Source organism: Neofelis nebulosa, chromosome 10 (genome assembly GCF_028018385.1).
Source record: "Neofelis nebulosa isolate mNeoNeb1 chromosome 10, mNeoNeb1.pri, whole genome shotgun sequence".
Classification (NCBI taxonomy): Eukaryota; Metazoa; Chordata; class Mammalia; order Carnivora; family Felidae; genus Neofelis; species Neofelis nebulosa.
This window is the reverse complement of record NC_080791.1, coordinates 52,083,597-52,103,198: the sequence shown is the minus strand read 5'-3', so window position 1 is coordinate 52,103,198 and position 19,602 is coordinate 52,083,597. Positions and strand designations below refer to the sequence as shown.

General features: G+C 37.8%; 1 protein-coding gene across 13 annotated transcripts in view; it reads right to left on the bottom strand.

Annotated features, from left to right (window-relative positions):
* Positions 1-19,602, bottom strand: part of TENM4 (teneurin transmembrane protein 4) — a 2,920,333-nt gene that overhangs the window by 1,612,820 nt on the left and 1,287,911 nt on the right. The gene's annotated exons all lie outside the window — the stretch shown is intronic.

The following is a 19,602-nucleotide window of genomic DNA, read 5'->3' as shown; positions in this document are numbered from 1 at the left end:
GTTTTGATAAAGGGTGGTGTGCCAGAAAGCACATGGAATCAGGAAGAAATGGGTTTGGATCCAAGTGATATTTTTTAATGTTGGGGAAGTTTCTTAACTTCTCTAGGCCTCAGTTTTTTCAAGGACATAAGAGGGATAATAATGCTGCTCTTCCTGAATCTGTGGCATCTAATGTTGCACTAAAAAAAGAAAAATGTCAACCTAAGGAGTCTAATAGAAGACCCACATGTGAATCTCTGGCTATGACCTTGGTGCAGGGGAAATAATGAGAGGCATCCGGGAAGTGTGGTTGGGGGTGGAAATCTCTCTTTAAAACATGAACCAAAAGTGTTCAGGCCAGCTCACTTTCCAGATTTATACTGCCTGCATACCTCCACCCCTAGCAAAAGGCAAAACGAAAACAAAAACAAAAAACAAAAGCAAAAACCTCTCAAGCAGAAAATATCAAGTGGGCTCAGCTTGATAATGCCCCCATGTGACTACTGGAAGCAAACTTCTCTGGAAGAACTTGAATAGTTGCCCAAGGAGATTTTAAGACATTGAAGATCCATTCCAAGTTCAAAGATGTTAAAGTATGAAAAGATATGCATCTAAGAATTGATGAAATAGGAGATTGGCAGTACTTCTCGTGTGATTATTCTAAGGAATAACGATTACATACACACACACATGCATGTGTATGTGTGTGTGCAATCTTCCTGTGTGGCCTTGGGTGGGTCACTGATGAGATCCGTGGTTCCTAAGTTCCCCTTTACATTTGCATTTATGATTCCTCTTAGCATAATATATGTGTCTTTACTTATTCACAGTGATTTAATTCTGTCAGCTTTCAAACTCAAATTAAGGCATCCTTGATTATACTTAAAATGTCCCACAACAGCTTAATGGCTTGTTTTTCTGAAGAGTTAGGAGAAGTCAGAGTTTCTACCAAATTGCTCTGTATCACCTGCAGTTTCTGCTCTAATCACCTGGTATTGCTCATTATCTTCTTTAGCGTTGAAATGTATTACTATGCCAACACTTCCCTGCTCTGAGATTTAGTCCTGGACAAAGAAAGCAAAGGAATCCCAGAAGAAGCCATTTTTCCATGCCCGGATTCTAATAATGAGGATGGTAATTAGCTTGCAACCTTTTGTTTCTATGCCACAGTAAGAAATTTCATGAGGGATTAATTCATTAAAGACCACAAAAGGAGCATATCTACTTTTCTTATCCATAACTAATTAGGGAAGGACAAAAGGTTTCTTTCGGGGGTGGCGGGGAGGCAGAGTGTTGAGGAAGAGTGAGCAACCAGCAACTCTGCAGAACTAGATGCCCATCCTTTCAACACACCAGCGATTCCTTATGATGCTATCCACTTTCCAATTCTCTTGCCCAAGTGGGTTAGCGGGACCAAGAGCAGCATATGAAAGCAAGATTCGACTTTTAGAAGGAGGTCATATTGAGAAGGGCTAATCTCAGTATCTTTCAATCAGGCACACGTGACAAAATATGGAAGAGTTCTTCTGAGAGCAAAGGCCCTGGGCAGGAAGGAGACTAAAGACGAAGTATAATGGTATTGAAATATATATCCGCCCATTCATTCATCCAGCAATAACTTCCTGTTTCCAATCCAATTGCTATATACTGTGCCGGGTGAAAAGGAAGGGTTAAAGTCTCTATGCTTCCTGTTAGGTATCTTTCCTGTCAGGCTACTGGAACATACACTAGAAAAGGAAGAAAGGCTTTCTTCCTCCCCACATGAATGAGTATATCCTTCCTTTCACCCTTCCTTTATTTATTTGTCAGTTCAATCAATATGTGAACACATGATATATGCATGGCTTTTATGGAAACCTATATTCTAATAAACCTATGCGTTTTCATTCCCGGTATGCTACAAGATCGTATAGTAGGTGCTCAACAAATGTCTATCAATAATGCTAGTAACACGGATGATGATTTACTCATTAGACCTTTTTCCCAGTATTTTGTACATTAAAAAAAAAATGTTTGACATAAATTCCAATTAACTAGTAATTATTATTTTAATATAATGGCACTAATTTCAGCAGAAAATTAGTCTAAGAAAATGTCAAGTGGTTTGTTAGTGCATAATATTTTTTTCCTAAATAAGTTGATTACTAATTTTTTTCAAGAAAAAAGAAAAATAGCTGAATGTTTTTCAATAATACCTGATACAAGATTGACAAGGAAATTAGATATCAATTTAGGTGCTTTGTAACAAAAGATCTGTTTTTCACAAAGTGCAGTTTCACTTTGTATTCCATCTGAAAGCTCCTTTAGGAAGTACCTGGGAGAATGAGTTTATAGAAGGAACACAAGAGGCAAGAGCACAGGTTCAAGGCTGTGATCTCAACTCTTACTTTTGCATTAAACACTCTGAATGGCCACTTCTTCGTTCAAACACAAGGGCTAAGTCCCTGCCTGGTCCACTGTTAGGGGTTGTTAGAAGAACCAAGAGGAGATAATATGCATGAGATATACTGAGACCTATATTGCGATTAGGAGTTTTTATTACTGGGCTTCTGTAACAATACAAACTAGAAAAAGGATAAAAGCTTTTGTTGTTACACATTTCCTGTTCTGATTCAGGGCCACAATTAGGGGCGCCTGGGTGGCTCAGTCGGTTGAGGGTCCGACTTCGGCTCAGGTCATGATCTCACAATCTGTGAGTTCGAGCCCCGCGTCGGGCTCTGTGCTGACAGCTCAGAGCCTAGAGCCTGCTTCGGATTCTGTGTCTCCCTCTCTCTTTCCCCCTCCCCTGCTCATGCTCCATCTCTCTCTGTCTCAAAAATAAATAAAAACATTAAAAAAAAAATCCACACCCAGCCAGGATGTGAGGCCACTGTCTAGAGTCCCTGCAATTACATGTCTTCCAGGCAGTTCTGTTCTTGAGATTCCTTCTACTAAATTTTAGATACTCTTGGTTGGTTACACTATGTGATACAGATGGAAGGGATTTGACCCACCTGCCAAAGAGCCCCAGTCTGCCACTTCTTAGCTATGGAAAGATGGCCTACCTTTTCTGAGGTAGGGAATCTTCATCAGGGAAAATAACTACCTGGAATGGTTCCTGACACATACGAGTTACACACAAAATTACACTTCCAAATCATCCATGATACTGAAGCAAGGAAAATATAAGATGCTTCTTTCTCAGCTTCTTCATGAAGGAACATCCTTGTTGGGGGCAATGACCCTTCAGAAGGATGTAATAGAGTGAACAGAGGTGACAGAGGTGAGCTGTACTGTGTCACCTGTGCTTGGCTTCTTAATCTCTCTGAAACAGGTGAACACAGATAATTAAAATCACTGCATGCTCACTGAATTTGGAGAATGATGCTATAGACAATTCTGGTAGCTTCCTCGGTGTCAATTTTTATCTTCTTCTTTGCTAATAACCCTCTAATTAAGTGTAGGGTGGACATATGCCCAGCTTAAACAACCAGATTTCCTAGCCCTTCTTTGCAGTTTGTGACACAATTCTTAATGACGAGATATATATGAAAGTCACTCCCTGGAGCTTTGGAGAAAATTTTTCAAATGCAGACAGACTCAAATGGCATTCACCCTTTGCTCTTTGATATTCTCTTTCTTCTTGTTGGGAACACAGAGGCAATGATGGAGTCTGAACAGCCATATCACAACTCCAAAGAATCCTGGAGTCAGTATACCAGCCCTGGAATGGTTGCAGGAGAAAATTTAGATTGGCACCTGGTTAAACCACTGTAGTTGAATGTTATGTAAAACTAAAAGCATATCATGAGTGTTATGAGGACTCAGTGAAATAATATAGTTCTACAGCATGAGACATATAGTGACAGGCCCTCACTAAATGTAACTTCCCATTCCATTTTCTTACCAGGAGAGATAACATCCATAAGGGCTCAAGACAGAAGCTCTGCTCAGCAGTAAGAATTCTCTGCAACTACCATGACCATAAATAGAGTAGTAACCAATTAGAGCAAAACCAGGAGATGGGAAATGGATGGCTTGACAGGAGAGAGGCCATGGTACATACTGTAATCTTCATCTTACAAATGAGGAAACTGAGGCTTGGCAAAGGTAAATAACTCCTCCTGGTTGATGTGGCCCCTAAATACTCATCATGAGACATTTAACCCTAGGGCTGTCTGATTCTGGTGTTTATATGTCCTTTTCATTGTGTCCTTCATCAGGGGCACCAGGCAATGTCTCAGAAGAAATGTATTTTATAATTTGTCTTGCATTGTATATTTTAGGTTTCTTTGGGATTTTAATTTTTCAAGAAATATGGGGAGGCTGAGAAAGATGGGAAATGTTTGTATTCTTCGCACTATGTGTCTTTGGAGAGTTTGCAAGCACAGAGGAAAAAATGCTTATAGTTTTCAAAGTCTGAAGGCACAAAAGGGTTAGATGCAGATAGTTTTTCCAGGCAACGAGTCTCCATAGTTGTGCAAGTGGCCAAGGGCCTGAAGATAATGATGCTCTAGTGATCACCTGTGAAGTGTACTGTAGCACGAGCTCTTGAGATTAATCACTGAAGACTTTGGGCTCAAAAATCATAGTTTTGTTTTTGTTTTTGTTTTTGTTTTTGTTTTTTTCACTAGCTGTTTGATTACAGTTGGGTAAGTTGCTTTACCTCTTTGTGCCTCATTCCGCTCAAGTGTAAAATAGATGTGATGCCCTGATTCCTGAAACTGCTGCAAAGAACAATTAATTAATCAGATTAAAATGCTCAGTCTAGTGCCTTGCATATAGTAGGTAACCAATAAACTTTAGCACTTACCGGTATTGTTTTTAGCCTTTACTTTTCGAGTTGACCATAAGTAAAAATGGGCTTATTATGAGAAAAAAATAACCATGTAAGAAATACGCAGGAGAAAATCAAATTATGTGTCCACAGGTTTATGGAAAAAGAAAGCTATTGAAAACTAAGCATCTCAGCTGCTTCTGAATTTTCTCATTAACATTTGTTTGCTCTTTTTGATTCCTTTTGTTTTCTGCTAGCAGAGAAGTGGTAGCAGGTGCCAAAGTTTAAGGAAAACTATGGGAGACAAATGTAAATGGGATTATAAATATCTATTTGTTAACTCTTTTTCTCCCTGCACATTCTATAGGGGTGTGAATAAGAAGAATGTAACTCAGGAAACAAATCCTTTTATACAGATGGGTCTGTGTTGGGCTTCTAGAAGGCTAGGCTAATGCTGCCCAGCAGAGGCAGCTGAAGAGCTTCCCATGGGAGCCTGAAGTATCATGTTTATAGTTTTTAACAAACCGGGCAAGGCCTGGAGTGACCACTAGTCCCGGTTTACCTGAGACTTTTCTGTTTTTATTGCTGAAAGTGCCACACCCCAGGAAACCCCTCAGCCCCGAAAAACCAAAATGTTTGCTCACTTGAGCGATAATTAGATTCAGCAGCAGGTGAAATACAAACTTAATTATACCAGTCTGCAATAGACAGCTTACACCCCCCACCCTCCACCTTGTTCCTTCCTAAAGGAACTAGCTGCCATCACTTCACAATGAAACGTACTACCTGGTCAGTCAGAGGAAAATGACAACATGGCGGGGCCTTTTCTTTTCTGCTGACTCTTACTTCCTGCCCATTGTTTCTTTGTTGGTATGCAGAATGTATTCATGGGCACATTTTTCTCTCTGCAAGCCGAATGGCTGAACTGTACTAGTGGCAATGGCAGCAGCAAGGCAAGAGGACCCCTGAAGAAAGGCTTAATTGATGGGATTACCCAGTGTGGCAAGTACAAAGAATGGATAGTATATTCTAAGTGAGTGTCTACATGGATACAATAAATGAGATCACAGATAAAAAAACTCATTTGTTCTGGAAAATACAATCTGATATATTGGAAGAGCCTAGAAAAAGCATCAGAATTTTTTTAGCCACTTTTTGGAGTATTTAGAATGTGCCATGCATTTATATGTATTCTCATTAAATCTTTCAAAAATCTGTAAGATCCTACAGTCATGAAAAAAACTGCGGCTCAGTGACAAGTGTGTAGAAGCAGAATGTGGTTTTCTGTATAAGCTATTCTAAAAAGTAGACGAATCACCTTGGATATGCCTTTCAGCCACAACATACCTCCTTATGTTTATCTGTAAAATAGGTCTGTCTTATTTCCCAGGGTAAGTTTCAAGATAAGAAAAGAAAAGAGAATAAACCTGAAATTACTTTGTAAAATACTATCCAGATATAATCACGTCCCCATTACACACACACACTCACACACTCACACACTCACACACGGACACGCACACACACTCACACTCAGAGGAATACATACAGACATAACTGGTACCCTTGGGAAATGTATTTCATCTTTCTGACAAGAGCTAACCAAGAAATGATTAGTGGATGGATGCCGTGACTTTAGCCTTTGTCTGAGTCTTGTCACTCCCTCTTCAAGCCACACGAAAGAAACAGGGGATATCAACACAAAGCACTGCCTTCCAGATGTGTCTCCCATGAGAGGAAAGGTCCATGTCCTTTCTAATGAGAAATTCCATTCTCCAGCCTGGCTCTTAGCTGCAGCTTCACATGTGTATACATCTTGATGTCTGACCGTTTGCTTATCTATTGGAAATAGGAACACAACCAGAGAACCCATGCTTAGAATACTGATTAAAATCCAAGTATTCAGCAGATGTTAACTAGGATATGTTATCTAACAAAGAGAAATGGTTAGTTATAATTTGTATCTTGATATCATATGGGGTTTTGTTCTTAATCTTTTCAGTTTTTGAAGGGTTATTTTGCAATGATCCTCTCTTTTATAATGGGTTAACAGCTTGTTTTAATACTTGATAATGTCTTCTGTCATATATGATGAGGTTTTGTATATCAGAGCAAGCCAAAGAATGGTAACTTTTGGGAAATTTGGCATTGGAAGAAACACTTCAAAGTCTTGATTTTAAAAGGTTTTCATTGAAAGCAAACTGAAATGCTATTTGATATAGATCTACCAGCAAGTATTATATGCATGTCTGTTTCAAAAGAAAATGAATCCTCAAAGTCCTAACTTATTTATACCAAATACAAAAATATTAGTTTTTAAAATCTTCTCACTTTCAAAAAGGCCATCGAAAGTTCCTGGCATCCCTTTAGCAATAGAAGTAGTATTTTGCCAATGGCAAAACAAACCCAAATATCAAAGGCTTGCTGATGTTGAAAACTAAGATCCCAAGAGGTCTGAGGAACTTTTAAGTTAGACACACATATTCTCTTATTTTTGTAAGGCTTGAGGTACACATCAAAAAATCACAAGGCTATCTTATTCCAGAAGCTTCCTCATGTCTTTAGTGCATCTATTAAAAGAAGTGAGAGCCAAACTACTCTTAAGGCAATCATTGGAAGACAATTATTTCTTCATAGGTGTTTACAAAGCAGAGAGGGCTTAGAAAGCACAGGAGTACACATAGGTTAACCAGAGATTTCCCCCATGTATAGATTGGGCTGTTCCCTTAGATTTGGTCCTACTGTGCTCCTCCTCCAACCCTGGCCACCCACCAAGTCCTCATCATTTAGGATCTTGTATCAGGGAATCACATGCTCTTGTTGTTGAAAGGGACCTTAAACGTCATCAGGTTTAATTTCCTTTTCAGAGTTGCAAGTCCTTCCACAACCTATGGGTCACATGGTCGAGTAATTAAGGGTCTTCTATCATAAGGAATGCATCATCCTGAGGGGAGCTTAGTTCTTTGGACGGTTATCACTCAAAGCCTTCTCCATCCTGCTGAGTTGTCACTTATTCTGTTCTAGATTCCCTTTTTCATCACTTCCCTTTTTTCCATTCTTTTCTTTTCCTTCCTTCCTTTTCCCTTCCCCTCTTCCTCCTCCCTCCCTCTCTCCTTCCCTTCCCCAAGATAATAACTAAGCACCCACAATTTGCCAAGCACAATGTGCTAATATCTGGGAAGACATAGCTAGGGTTAGGAGTTGGGTTAGAGTTTCTGTTACCAAGTATCTCACCCTCTGTGGAGGTAACAGGAATACAGTACTGTGATGTGTAAATGTTGACACAGAGAAGAAATGAGATGCCATGGGAATATGGAAACAGGATACTTAACGCATTCTTAAATGAAGCTATGACTCCAAAACAACAACTTGATTAATAAATGGAGGTTAACCAAACAATGAGGTGTGGAAATGCAGTGAACATTTCTTGTTTGCGGTGTTGCCAGAACCCATTCCTTCTTCTAAAATCAAATATTTTCCTTGAGAAAATGGTGTCACCACCTGTGTGATCAGTCTTAGTGGGATGATAAGTCCAGGTATCCTGACCCTATCAATGGATGGTGGAAAATATAAGTAAGTCCAACTGCAATCTTTCTCTAAGGACTTTGAATCTTAAGTAGACTAACAAAGCGATGAGGAAATCATTTGGAATATATATTTTTAACTAAAAAAGTAATAGGATATAATTCATATATATGTTATATGTTATATGTGATATATATATATATATATATACATATGTATATATATATACACATATACATATGACACTGGATAAGTTTAAGGTATACAGTGTGTTAGTTTGATATATTTATATATTGCAATATAATTACTACTATAGTGTTAGCTAATACATCTATCCTATCACATAATTAGCATCTCTTTTTTTGTGGTGAGAACATTTAAGATCTAGTCTCTTAGCAACTTTGAATATATAATATAGAAAAATATGGAACACTTCACAAATCTGCATGCCATCCTGAATCTTCTCTGCATTGTTCTAATTTTACTAATATGTGAGGTGAGCACCAGAGTAGATATTTTATGTGACAGCTGGATAAGATGGTCAAAGGTTTCCAGCTGTCCAGACCTACAGCACTGCTCCGGTTCCTCTATGTCTGTGCTGTGAGCTACCTTTCCAATAAATTTTAATTTTCTTAATCCAGCAAGAGGCAGAATCAACTGCTAATCAAGTAACTCCAAGTGAAACAAGAAAGTTGTGCTACACAGAAGGTACAGTATATATAAAAACCTGGAAGTGTGAAAGAACCTGAAAGCCTACCGCAATGAGGTTTGAGAGAAGAGGCGAGGATGTAGGGATGGAATTCATGAGGAAACAAAGATGTAGAGCCGAAAAGAGAGATTCTGATTGGATACTTTATGTAATCTCCTCTAGACCTTTTAGGTCAAGACAGAATATAATTTTATTCCTGACTCTCATCCCTCTCTTGACTTTCATAGAAGAGGAAATGTCCAAAGTTCTTAAACTCATTTAAATATGTATGTTCTTTCTGGTTCTAGAGCCTAAAATTTGAGGGATAGAAGATTAGACCCATGCTACCATGATAGCTTATCTCCTCTTTTGATGAAGATAAAAGAAAATAATTTTGATCTCTCTAAATAGACATTATATATATAATATCTCCACACACATCTTCTCTTCTCTTCTCTTCTCTTCTCTTCTCTTCTCTTCTCTTCTCTTCTCTTCTCTTCTCTTCTCTTCATTATATTATATTATAATATCTCACACACAATGCTCAGTAAGAATATTTCAGTGTCAGAAATATTTACTGACACAATTCATTAAAAAAAAGCATTTTCAGGGGCGCCTGGGTGGCTCAGTCAGTTGAGCGTGGATTGCAGCTCAGGTCATGATCTCACGGGTTCCTGGGTTTGAGCTCCATGTTGGGCTCTGTGCTGACAGCTCAGAGCCTGGAGCCTGCTTCAGATTCTGTGTCTTCCTCTCTCCCCTGCTCACACCCCTGCTCACAATCTCTGTCTTGAAAAATAAATAAACATTAAAAAACAAAAAGCATTTTGGGCACCTGGATGGCTCAGTCGGTTAAGCGTCCATCTTTGCCTCAGGTCATGATCTCGTGATTCATGAGTTAGAGCCCCGCATTTGGCTCTACACTGGCAGTGCAGAGCCTGCTTGCGATTCTCTCTCCTCTCGCTCTCTGCCCCTCCCCCACTCATGCTTTCTCCCACTCTCAAAATAAATAAACCTAAAAAAAGAAAGAGCATTTCAATAGATCTAGAAAAATAAACATTTCTAACTGATTAAATATAAAATATTTCTAGAAATACTGAGTAGGGAATTTCCTTTACTTAACTAACAGCTGTCTACTAATGAAAAGCAGAAAATACCACATTTGAATATGAAAATGTAGGTCATTCTCTTTTTTTTTTTTTTAATGTTTTATTTATTTTTGAGACAGAGAGAGACAGAGCATGAATGGGGGAGGGGCAGAGAGAGAGGGTGACACAGAATCAGAAACAGGCTCTAGGCTCTGAGCCATCAGCCCAGAGCCCGACGCGGGGCTCGACACGGGGCTCGAACTCACAGACCGCGAGATCGTGACCTGAGCCGAAGTCGGAGGCTTAACCGACTGAGCCACCCAGGCGCCCCTGTAGGTCATTCTCTTAAGGTTAGAGATATGATGCATTTCTGTCACTGATATTGTTCAAGGTGCACTGAATAGTGCACAATGCATTAATAAAAGTAAAAGAAATAAGAAATTTCAAGATTGTAAAGGAAGAATAAAAAGTATATGATAGCATAATGTATGTAGGTTATCAGAAATAATCAGCAAACAACTAACTGGAGCTAATTAGAGAATGTAAATAAAATTTCTGGCTATGTATTCAGTATATGCAATCAAGAGTATCCCTCTATACTAAATAGTCAACCATGAGATAAAAAAGAAAATGAGACCACTTGTAACACTACCAAAAATTTTCTAAAGTATCTAGGAATTAAACTAATAGAGAATAGTCATTTTAAGAAGATTAAAAAATATATACAGTTCTAATAAAAGAATTAAAAGAAGACCTAAATATATAAATACTCTCATATATGGATGGATATAACTACTTACCCTTGTGAAGAGGTCACCCCCCCCCCCAATTTCATCTATTAATTCAATGTAATTTGGTTCAAAATTCCAGTGGGTTTTTGGGAAGACCATGCAAAAATTTTTTAAAAGTATAGCAAAAGCTAGGTATATATAGACAAATAACACAGCTGGAAACTCACCTTACTATGTATTAAGATATATTATAGAACACTTCTGCTTCCAAACAAGTTGGAATAATACAAATTGGACTTACTCTCTTGTCTGAAACAACCGAAAAAAGATACAAAAAATATGAAACAAGGGTCTTCAGACTTTGGCCATTAAGCAGTACAGGACCAAGATATCTGGGAACTGAAAAACAAAGTGAGTCCTGTGGCTGCCTCCCCATTCTGCCTTGAGAGCTTCCAGACCACAGCACTCAAAATGAGAGCTCAGGTGGAGCCTGGGCTGAAGAGCCAAAGCTAGAATTCTGGGGTGCCAAAGTGGCTAGAATTTTTAGTACACACTCCTGGAGAGGAAAGGGCTGCCGAGAGAGAACACCAGAGATCTGGAAAGGGTCCCCCACAGTTTTCAGCTGAGTTTTGATTAAAAAAGAAGAATGCCTGGAAAGAAACTACACATGATGAGTATGATCTGTGCATCCTGGGGCTTTATAGTGATGGATTAGCCGTGGATGAACCATTATCCTGGTGCTCACACAAAGGCAAGAAAAGACATCACACACCAGTGAGTCAATGATCGATTGTTTAGTAAAATATGTGAGGAAAAATGAAGTTGGAAAAGTTTTTTAAACAATAAATGACAATAAATTTCAAATGGATTAAAAGTAATATAAGGTTCATGAAAACACCTGATTGTGTTTATGCTGTTGGGATTTGGAAGGAGCTCGTAACTAAAATTTGTAGATAAAAAAATCCACAAAAGTTTAAAGAAAATATTTCTGGATTTTATTAAAACTGATGGTTCCTATTAATTAAAGAACATCATAAACCAATAAGAGACTGGCAAAAATATTTCAATGAACTAAACTTAGTAGAAATAACACTCAGAAAATAAAGCACTTCTTATCAATCAAGAAAAATGTAAATTGAGATTTTCAGTAACAGTAACAGTAAAATAAAATTCATATTTTAACAATAAAAACATAATAACATTTTTTTATTTTCAACTTAAGTAATAAATATATTTTTTTAATTATCATAAACTCACAAAAATATATTTATCGTGAAAAGTCCTCCTCTCCCTCCATTCCCAGATACCCAGTTCCCCTGCCTATACTTTTAAGATGGTAGTAGTTAATTTCTTATCTCTCCCTCCAGAAACATTGTATGCATTCTAGAAGCAAATACAGATATTGTTTTCTCTAATTTTCATTTAACAATACCTCTTGGAGATTGCTCTATATAGTACTGGTAAAGCTTTCTCATCTTGTGCTTAAAAACTGGTTTTAGATGCTACTTGTTGAGATGGCCATAGAATAATCAAATCCTTCTCAGAATTTTATTCTTTCTCAGTAAAAAGCTAATTAAATTATGGCATATCATGTAACAAAATTCTATAAATCTGTTAAAATGAGAATAAGGCATCTTTCCTTATAGAAGGTCTCCTTTACTTCAAAAGTAGCCTCATGTATTATGGGTGAGTGTTCGCCTCTATCTTTGACACTCAATACTTTAATGAGGTACCAAAATGTAAGCTCCATAAAGACAGGGATGTTTTCCTATTTAATTCCTAAAATATACCCCAACAGCTTGAACATGGGCTGGTCAATGATAGGTTCTCAATAAATATTTTTAATGAATATCTCAATATGGACAGCAATTCACAAGGTACAGGTGTATCTCTAGGATGAATTACTACAATTAGAATAGCTGGGTCAGAGACACCTAACGCTGAGATTTTGAGAGGTATTGCCAAAGGGCTTCCATATAGGTCTTAGGAACTTTATAACCACCAACAATATATGTGACTATTCCTTCTGCACAGATTTGGGATCATAGTGTTTTCAAATTGCAGTCGTTTTGTGAATCTGATAGAAAGTGTGCCTGTGTGTGTGTGTGTGTGTGTGTGTGTGTGTGTGGTGTGTAATACCTATGAACTACCGCTTTATAATCCTCAGATGGCTAAGAATTAGAAAATTGTATGATATGAATGTGAGGGAAAATGCTCTTATGTTCTAGTAGAAAACGTGTAATCTGTTAGAAAAAGTTACAAGCATTTTAGAGACCAAAATTACATAACTTTGTAAAACCAAGTGTGTATTGCCTTAAGACAAGTATTTGCCATGGCAGTAATTGTTTTTGGAATAGTAGGTGATTCAATCCTGGTGAATAAGGCCTGAGAGAAGTACCTAGAAGTAATTTCCTTTCTTTAAGAAGGGTCTTACAGAAAGGATATTAAATGTCTGCCAGCGGCTGGCTTATCTTGAAATGATTCTTGGGCACAAATTATGCCATCATGAGGGGCCGTTACCCTGATTTGGCAAAGCAGCAATGTGGGAGGGCCTCTGAGGACATGATTGAGGCTTGGATCTATCCTATATCCAGACAATAAATGTCTTCATTGGTTAAAATATTACAGTTGCTGTTTTCTTCACTTATGTGGCCCAAAACATCCCAAAATGATAGAAGACTCATTGTGTATATGTCCATTTTGTAGCTCTTGAGGCTGAGGCCCTTTTCTGGGATATGCCTAAGTTTGTACAGTTGGGACTAAGTCTAAAACCAAACAGGTCAACGGAATATCAGGTAAATTTTCTAGCTGCATAAGTACAAATAGACATTCCCTAGACATGACCATCAAATTCTGAACCTAGTCATAACGTTTTTATTGTTTCCATATTTGGTCCACCAAATATATATATATATATATATATTTGGTCCACCATCTTATATATTCTATAAGATGATCCAGCCAAGAGGTCTAAGTGAGTGCAGTCAAATAGTCTTGATAGAACTCTTCTGTTCCACGAAGGTAGAAAGGATTTCTCTCAATGACTTCAGAGTTGTTGAAAGGCCCAACTGTTTTACATCTGAGATAATTTGGGTCACATGATATACAAATTACAAAAGGCTGTTCTCTGTGGAAAGACAGCTCTTCTGTTCATTTGCTGCCCTTGAGAACGAAGGAAAATCATATGAACTTACTAAGTATGAGTGTTCTCATAATGACCGGGGAGATTTAGAGCAAAACTGATATTCTCTAGATTTTGGGGAATCAGTTGATTTTACATACACACACACACACACACACACACACGCATGCACACACACTGTGTGTGTGTGCATGCGTGTGTGTGTGTGTGTCTCCCTAATTTTCTACATGGAACATGTATTATTTTTTGCAAACATAAAAATCTACAAGTATTACTGAAAATAATTAGCAAAGCTTTTCCCAGAACAGGTGATTTGTGCTCCCATTTTGGTGGCCTGGTGTGTTCAGGCTTGATAAGGAAATTGTTTCTCCAAAGGGCGCTTTCATTTATAAGTTGCATGGATCTGTGTGAAAGGCAAGAGGTTACCATTTAACACAAGTCTATTTATACACAGACTTAGCAGCACAGAGCCATGAACAATGGAAAACTATATAAAATACTTCCATGCTAAGACATATTTTATAATTACTTAAGTATGTACAATGATTTATCTTTTCAAAAGCAATTTTACATCCATTAACTTGTATTCTATTTATCATTTTTAAAATGTAGTTAGGGCAGGCATTACTATGGTTGCTTTTGTTCTTATTGTTGATGTTTTTCTCAAAAATCAAATTTTCCCCAAAAAAGTATTAATTATAATAATTACCCTAAATCACACAGCTGTGAAAAGGTAAAGTGTGACCTCAAACTCTTCTTCTCAGAGAACTGAACGACTCACTAAAATAGTAATGAGAGAGATAACTAACACTTACTGGCCCCCTAATTTAGTCTACATATATAACCTAATATAAACTCCATAATAAACCAATCAAGTAGGTACCCCTTATCCCCATTTTGCCTTTGACAAAAGAAACTAAACCTGAGGAAGTGAGACTTGTTCAGGATCCGAGAATAAATGGTATACACTTGGATTTGAACGTAAGTCTATCTATCTGGAAGCCTGACAAATACTTTTGTATTCTTTTCTCCTCTGTGTACCCAGATTTGGCCATACAACCATCTTAATGTAAAATAATCAATTCGTCTGCCTTTCCCTCTTCATTTCAGCATGGCTGTCTGCTTTTCCAAATCCCTTCTATAATAACTATTGCATGATATTATTTTCAATTTTTTCCCCAGATAGACACCCAGTCCCCTTGACTATAGTATACTAAGACAAGGAACAATGAACATACTGCCTAGGTCTAGGTTAAAGGTTGTGCTCTGTGGCTTATTGCTTGTGTGCAAAAAATCACTTGAGAAAGTCAATTAACTGTTCTAACCACATTTCATTAGTATAAAATAGGTGGACCAGCACATATTCTGCCCGTGTCATAAATCTTTAGTGAGGACAAAAGCAGGGGACAAATATTTATCTCTGTGCCTATAATTTTATAAAAATGTCTGTTTAATTCATTTACAGAAATAATACATCATTTATAATAAATTTATTTATAATACTGAAGATAATAATGACAATAATAATAAATATTCCTATTCAGGACACAGAGCTTGGTTGATTTATATACATTATCTTCTGTACAACAACTGAAAGGTAAATGAAATATTCCTTACTTTGCATATAAGGAAACTGAGGCTTAAGTTGAAATCATTTGCCCAAGGTCATACAGTTCCTTCTCTGTGATAACATAATTTATATTAACCAATGGCACAGACTAACTCCAAGGAGGGAGAAAAAATATGGCACCAAATGGTATTCCTCCTAATTTCAGAGAAACATGTGATGCTGCTATGCCAACATATTGCTTCCCTCTGATATGAGAAGGAGACCAACTAGTCTCTGAAGCCAAGACTAGACAACTTGACCAAGCTACTAATTAGTTTTTTGCTGGGAGCATCAACAAAAAATTTTCATCACTGTTGCTCAGCACTTTATAACCAGTATTCATTATCTCAGATGCAACTACAAATGTTTATGCTGTTTATTCATTAATTCATCTGCATAGGAAATCTGTCCTTAGAAGGGTCTTTTAAAGGACAGACTATTAATTTTAATCATAGCATTAATATAATTGGGATTTTGTTTCTCTTCACATGTCACTCATTCATTCATTTATTGAATAAATATTTACTGAACATTAATTACATTTAACATACTTGATTCAAAGATCATGAATACAGATATGGAGCACTAAGGGGTGGTTTATAGACAAGGATTATAGCCCCTTCCCACTTTTTTTCCATCTGTGTGTTCAGGAACCAAAAATCATCTCATTTGAGGGGCACCTGGGTGGATCAGTCAGTTAAGCAATCAACTCTTGGTTTCGGGTCAGGTCATGATTGGTTTGTGAAATCGAGCCCCGCATCAGGCTCTGCATTGATGTGAGGCTGTTTGGGATTCTCTCTTTCCCAGGCTCTCTTCCCTTCCCCTGCTCTCTCTCTCTCGCTCTCAAAATAAACATTTTTTTTTAGAAAAACATCTCATCTGAGATTCATAAAGAAATATATAATGTCAGTTACTCCAGCCTCTGAACACTGATCTGGAATCTTATCATTTTAGCTACAACAACAGTAGTCTTTGATCAATGGTTCACAGTTCACTAGCTCATGAAGTAGCTCATGACAACTGGACACAATCTCCTGGGCAGTGTATTAAAATTACAAATTTCTTTTCCACATTGCATCCAAAGATTTGAATTGTAAGTCTGGAATGGGACCCAAAAACCTTTTTTTATTGTAGGTAACTGATGTGCCACTTAGGGTCCACTGACTATATCAATACATGTTAATTTAAAGAAAATAATAAGAGTTGTGCATCCTCCCCCATTAACGTATATGTACCTGTATAACATGTAAACTTTACACATAATTACAGACAATTTCACAAAGTTCCTATAGGATACACTTATACCTTTGGTGCACGTAGACAAGATTTAGAACTCCTGATCTAGACATCTCCCCTCATCTTGAAGCCATGACAGTCTAGGCACAAGCTGGATACCAGTAATGTCTGAGTAAGGAAAGGGAACTGAAGTCTAGAGAAGGCAAAAATTTCCCCACATAATTCAGTAATTCTATATTGAGAGTAATTATTTTTAGGAAAAAAAGTGTTAATTTATATTCTTTATACTCTGTCCTATGAAGAAAAATTCATCATACCAGAAAAGTATTAACATTGAAGGAAGTTAAAACAAAAAGAAAAGAAAAAAATTCCAGCAGGATTTAAAGAAGGGCAGGATGAAAGCTTGCTGAGTATGGGGAGCATGGTTTGTGAACACTCCTGTCTTGTTGTCCTTAACTGGAGGATTTGGGAATTCAGCCAGGAGAGAGGACACAGACATCAATTAAGCACTAGTGAATGTTCAAGATAATGGAATGAGGTTATAGGTAGGAAGGTCAGTTGACTTTATGTGGGTTAAATTATCTCAGTTTTAGTTTTAGGTCAGAGAAATACATACTGCAAGAAAAAAAGAATGCCCCTGGCACAATGATGAAAGACCTAAAGTATGATAATTATTAGAATTAAAGATTTGGACAACTGAACTGATCAGCTATAACCTGACATCCTAACTTTCAGAAGTGTAGGTTTAAATACACCTTCCTCACATACACACACCACAAGTATGGAGAGAAAGAGGGAGAAGGAGGGGGAGGAGGGGGAGAGAGGGGGAAGAGAAAGGGGGGGAGAGAGGGAGAGGGAGAGGGAGGGAAGGAGGGAGGGAGGGAGGGGGAGAGAGAGGGAGAGAGAGGGAGAGAGAGAGAGAGAGAGAGAGAGAGACAGAGAGAGAGAGAGGTGTGAGGAAAGTCGTATGTTGTTTCTGTGATGACTGACAAATTCAGATAAAAATAAATCCTTAAAATGAGTGTATTTTTATACACTCATATTGAAATAGTGGAAGTTATCAGTACACACTTCTTTAGCACTCTAATTGAGGTTATACTTGAATTTAGTAGGTAATTTTCAAACTCTATACTACAGAGAACTAACAGTTCAGAGAAAGTGTATTAGAAGGTGTTGGGGCTGAGTGTAGGGAGTGGCTAGGGACAGAAAGGGCACCTTGCAGATCTGCAGAGCAGATCCACTTTATTTAGTTTAAAATATTGAGATTGTGCACAGCATTTTGTTTGAAAAGAAAATCTCTGCTATTTGTCTTCCAGTATGGAAGTCATTGCTTGAAGGTAATATTTAATTCCCTAAGATGTCCTTAATCAAATGATGTTCAAAATGCCCTATGCAAATCTGATATAAATTTGTAATTCATTTATACTTTTTAAAGGAAGTATAAATATCCCAGCAATGTAAGCTGGATGGGGCACCATGATAATCAAGTATTAAAGTTCAGAGAGAAAAATTCTCACGTGGGTGTGTGCTAACAACCAAACTCAATATATTGGGATATATAGAGTCACATTCCTCAAAGCCCATTCTGGAGAAAAGTATATATCTTAGGGGATTTCCTTCCTTCCTTCCTTCCTTCCTTCCTTCCTTCCTTCCTTCCTTCCTTCCTTCCTTCCTTCCTTCCTCCCTCCCTCCCTCCCTCCCTCCCTCCCTTCCTCTCTTCCTCCCTTCCCTTCATCCCTTCTTCTCTCCTTCCCTTCCCTTCCCTTCCCTTCCCTTCCCTTCCCTTCCCTTCCCTTCCCTTCCCTTCCCTTCCCTTCCCTTCCCTTCCTTCCCTTCCTTCCTTTTTTTTTTTCCTCCTCAAGGGACTTTCTAATCGTGAAGGTTGTGACCAACACTTTTCAAGGGATGGCCTCTCTATACGCAGCATTTAGTAATGGAAATAATATTAGGCCGGGATGAGACAGTTTTGAATCACAGCTCTACCATGAAATAGCTCTTGTGATCTTGGGCAAGGCAGTTTAACTTGTGAGCTTCATTTTTTCTGATCTGCATAATAAGGGTAAGATCTTCATTTTATAAGGTGGATGGGAGAAATAAATGAACTAGCACAGGTAACTGGTGCTCAATAAATAATTTAGAGCCCCCTTCAGAGCCTCATGGAAAATTGAGAATGTTCCAATGTGATAGCTCTACTTTGAGAGTGCCATATGGCCAGTTTGGATGGGAAGTGAAGAGACCAACCCAATGGCTTTGGGAAGGTGTATGGATGATCATATGGTCAGATGAATGATTTCCACATCCCTTCCTAGATCTCATGACCAAGCATTCCTGGGATTGACGACAACATTCACTGGGCCTTTAGACTTTGTAAACCCTGAGAAACATTTGCTAAGTAGAGATTTTTTTGTCCCCCCAGAAAAGAATGGACTAAAACTTGATCTAATTAAAGGGATTAAAAACTCTAAAAGTACAAAAGAAAATTTTCTCCATTGTCTGAAAAATGCTCTTTACCTCAGTGACATCAGTGTTCATACCAATAAGGATTCCAAGAAGAATATAAAATAAGTTGATATTCAAAGGAGACCCAGATACATGGTGGAAGCACCAGGGAGACATGAATGCAAGCTAATTACCACGATGGGGACTGCTGTAATTATTCCGCCATTTCATTTTCTTAAGCACATTTTGCAACAGTAGCTGAGTTAAAAAAAAATCTGGTGGAGGGCTAAAATTATCAGGGCTCTCTTACTGGAATATACTAGAGAGCTGCACATAAATTTTAATGGTTTGAGAATTCCAAGGTGGCATTCTTGTTTTGATCCTCTTTTGATAAACGCCTACCCCTGTCTAG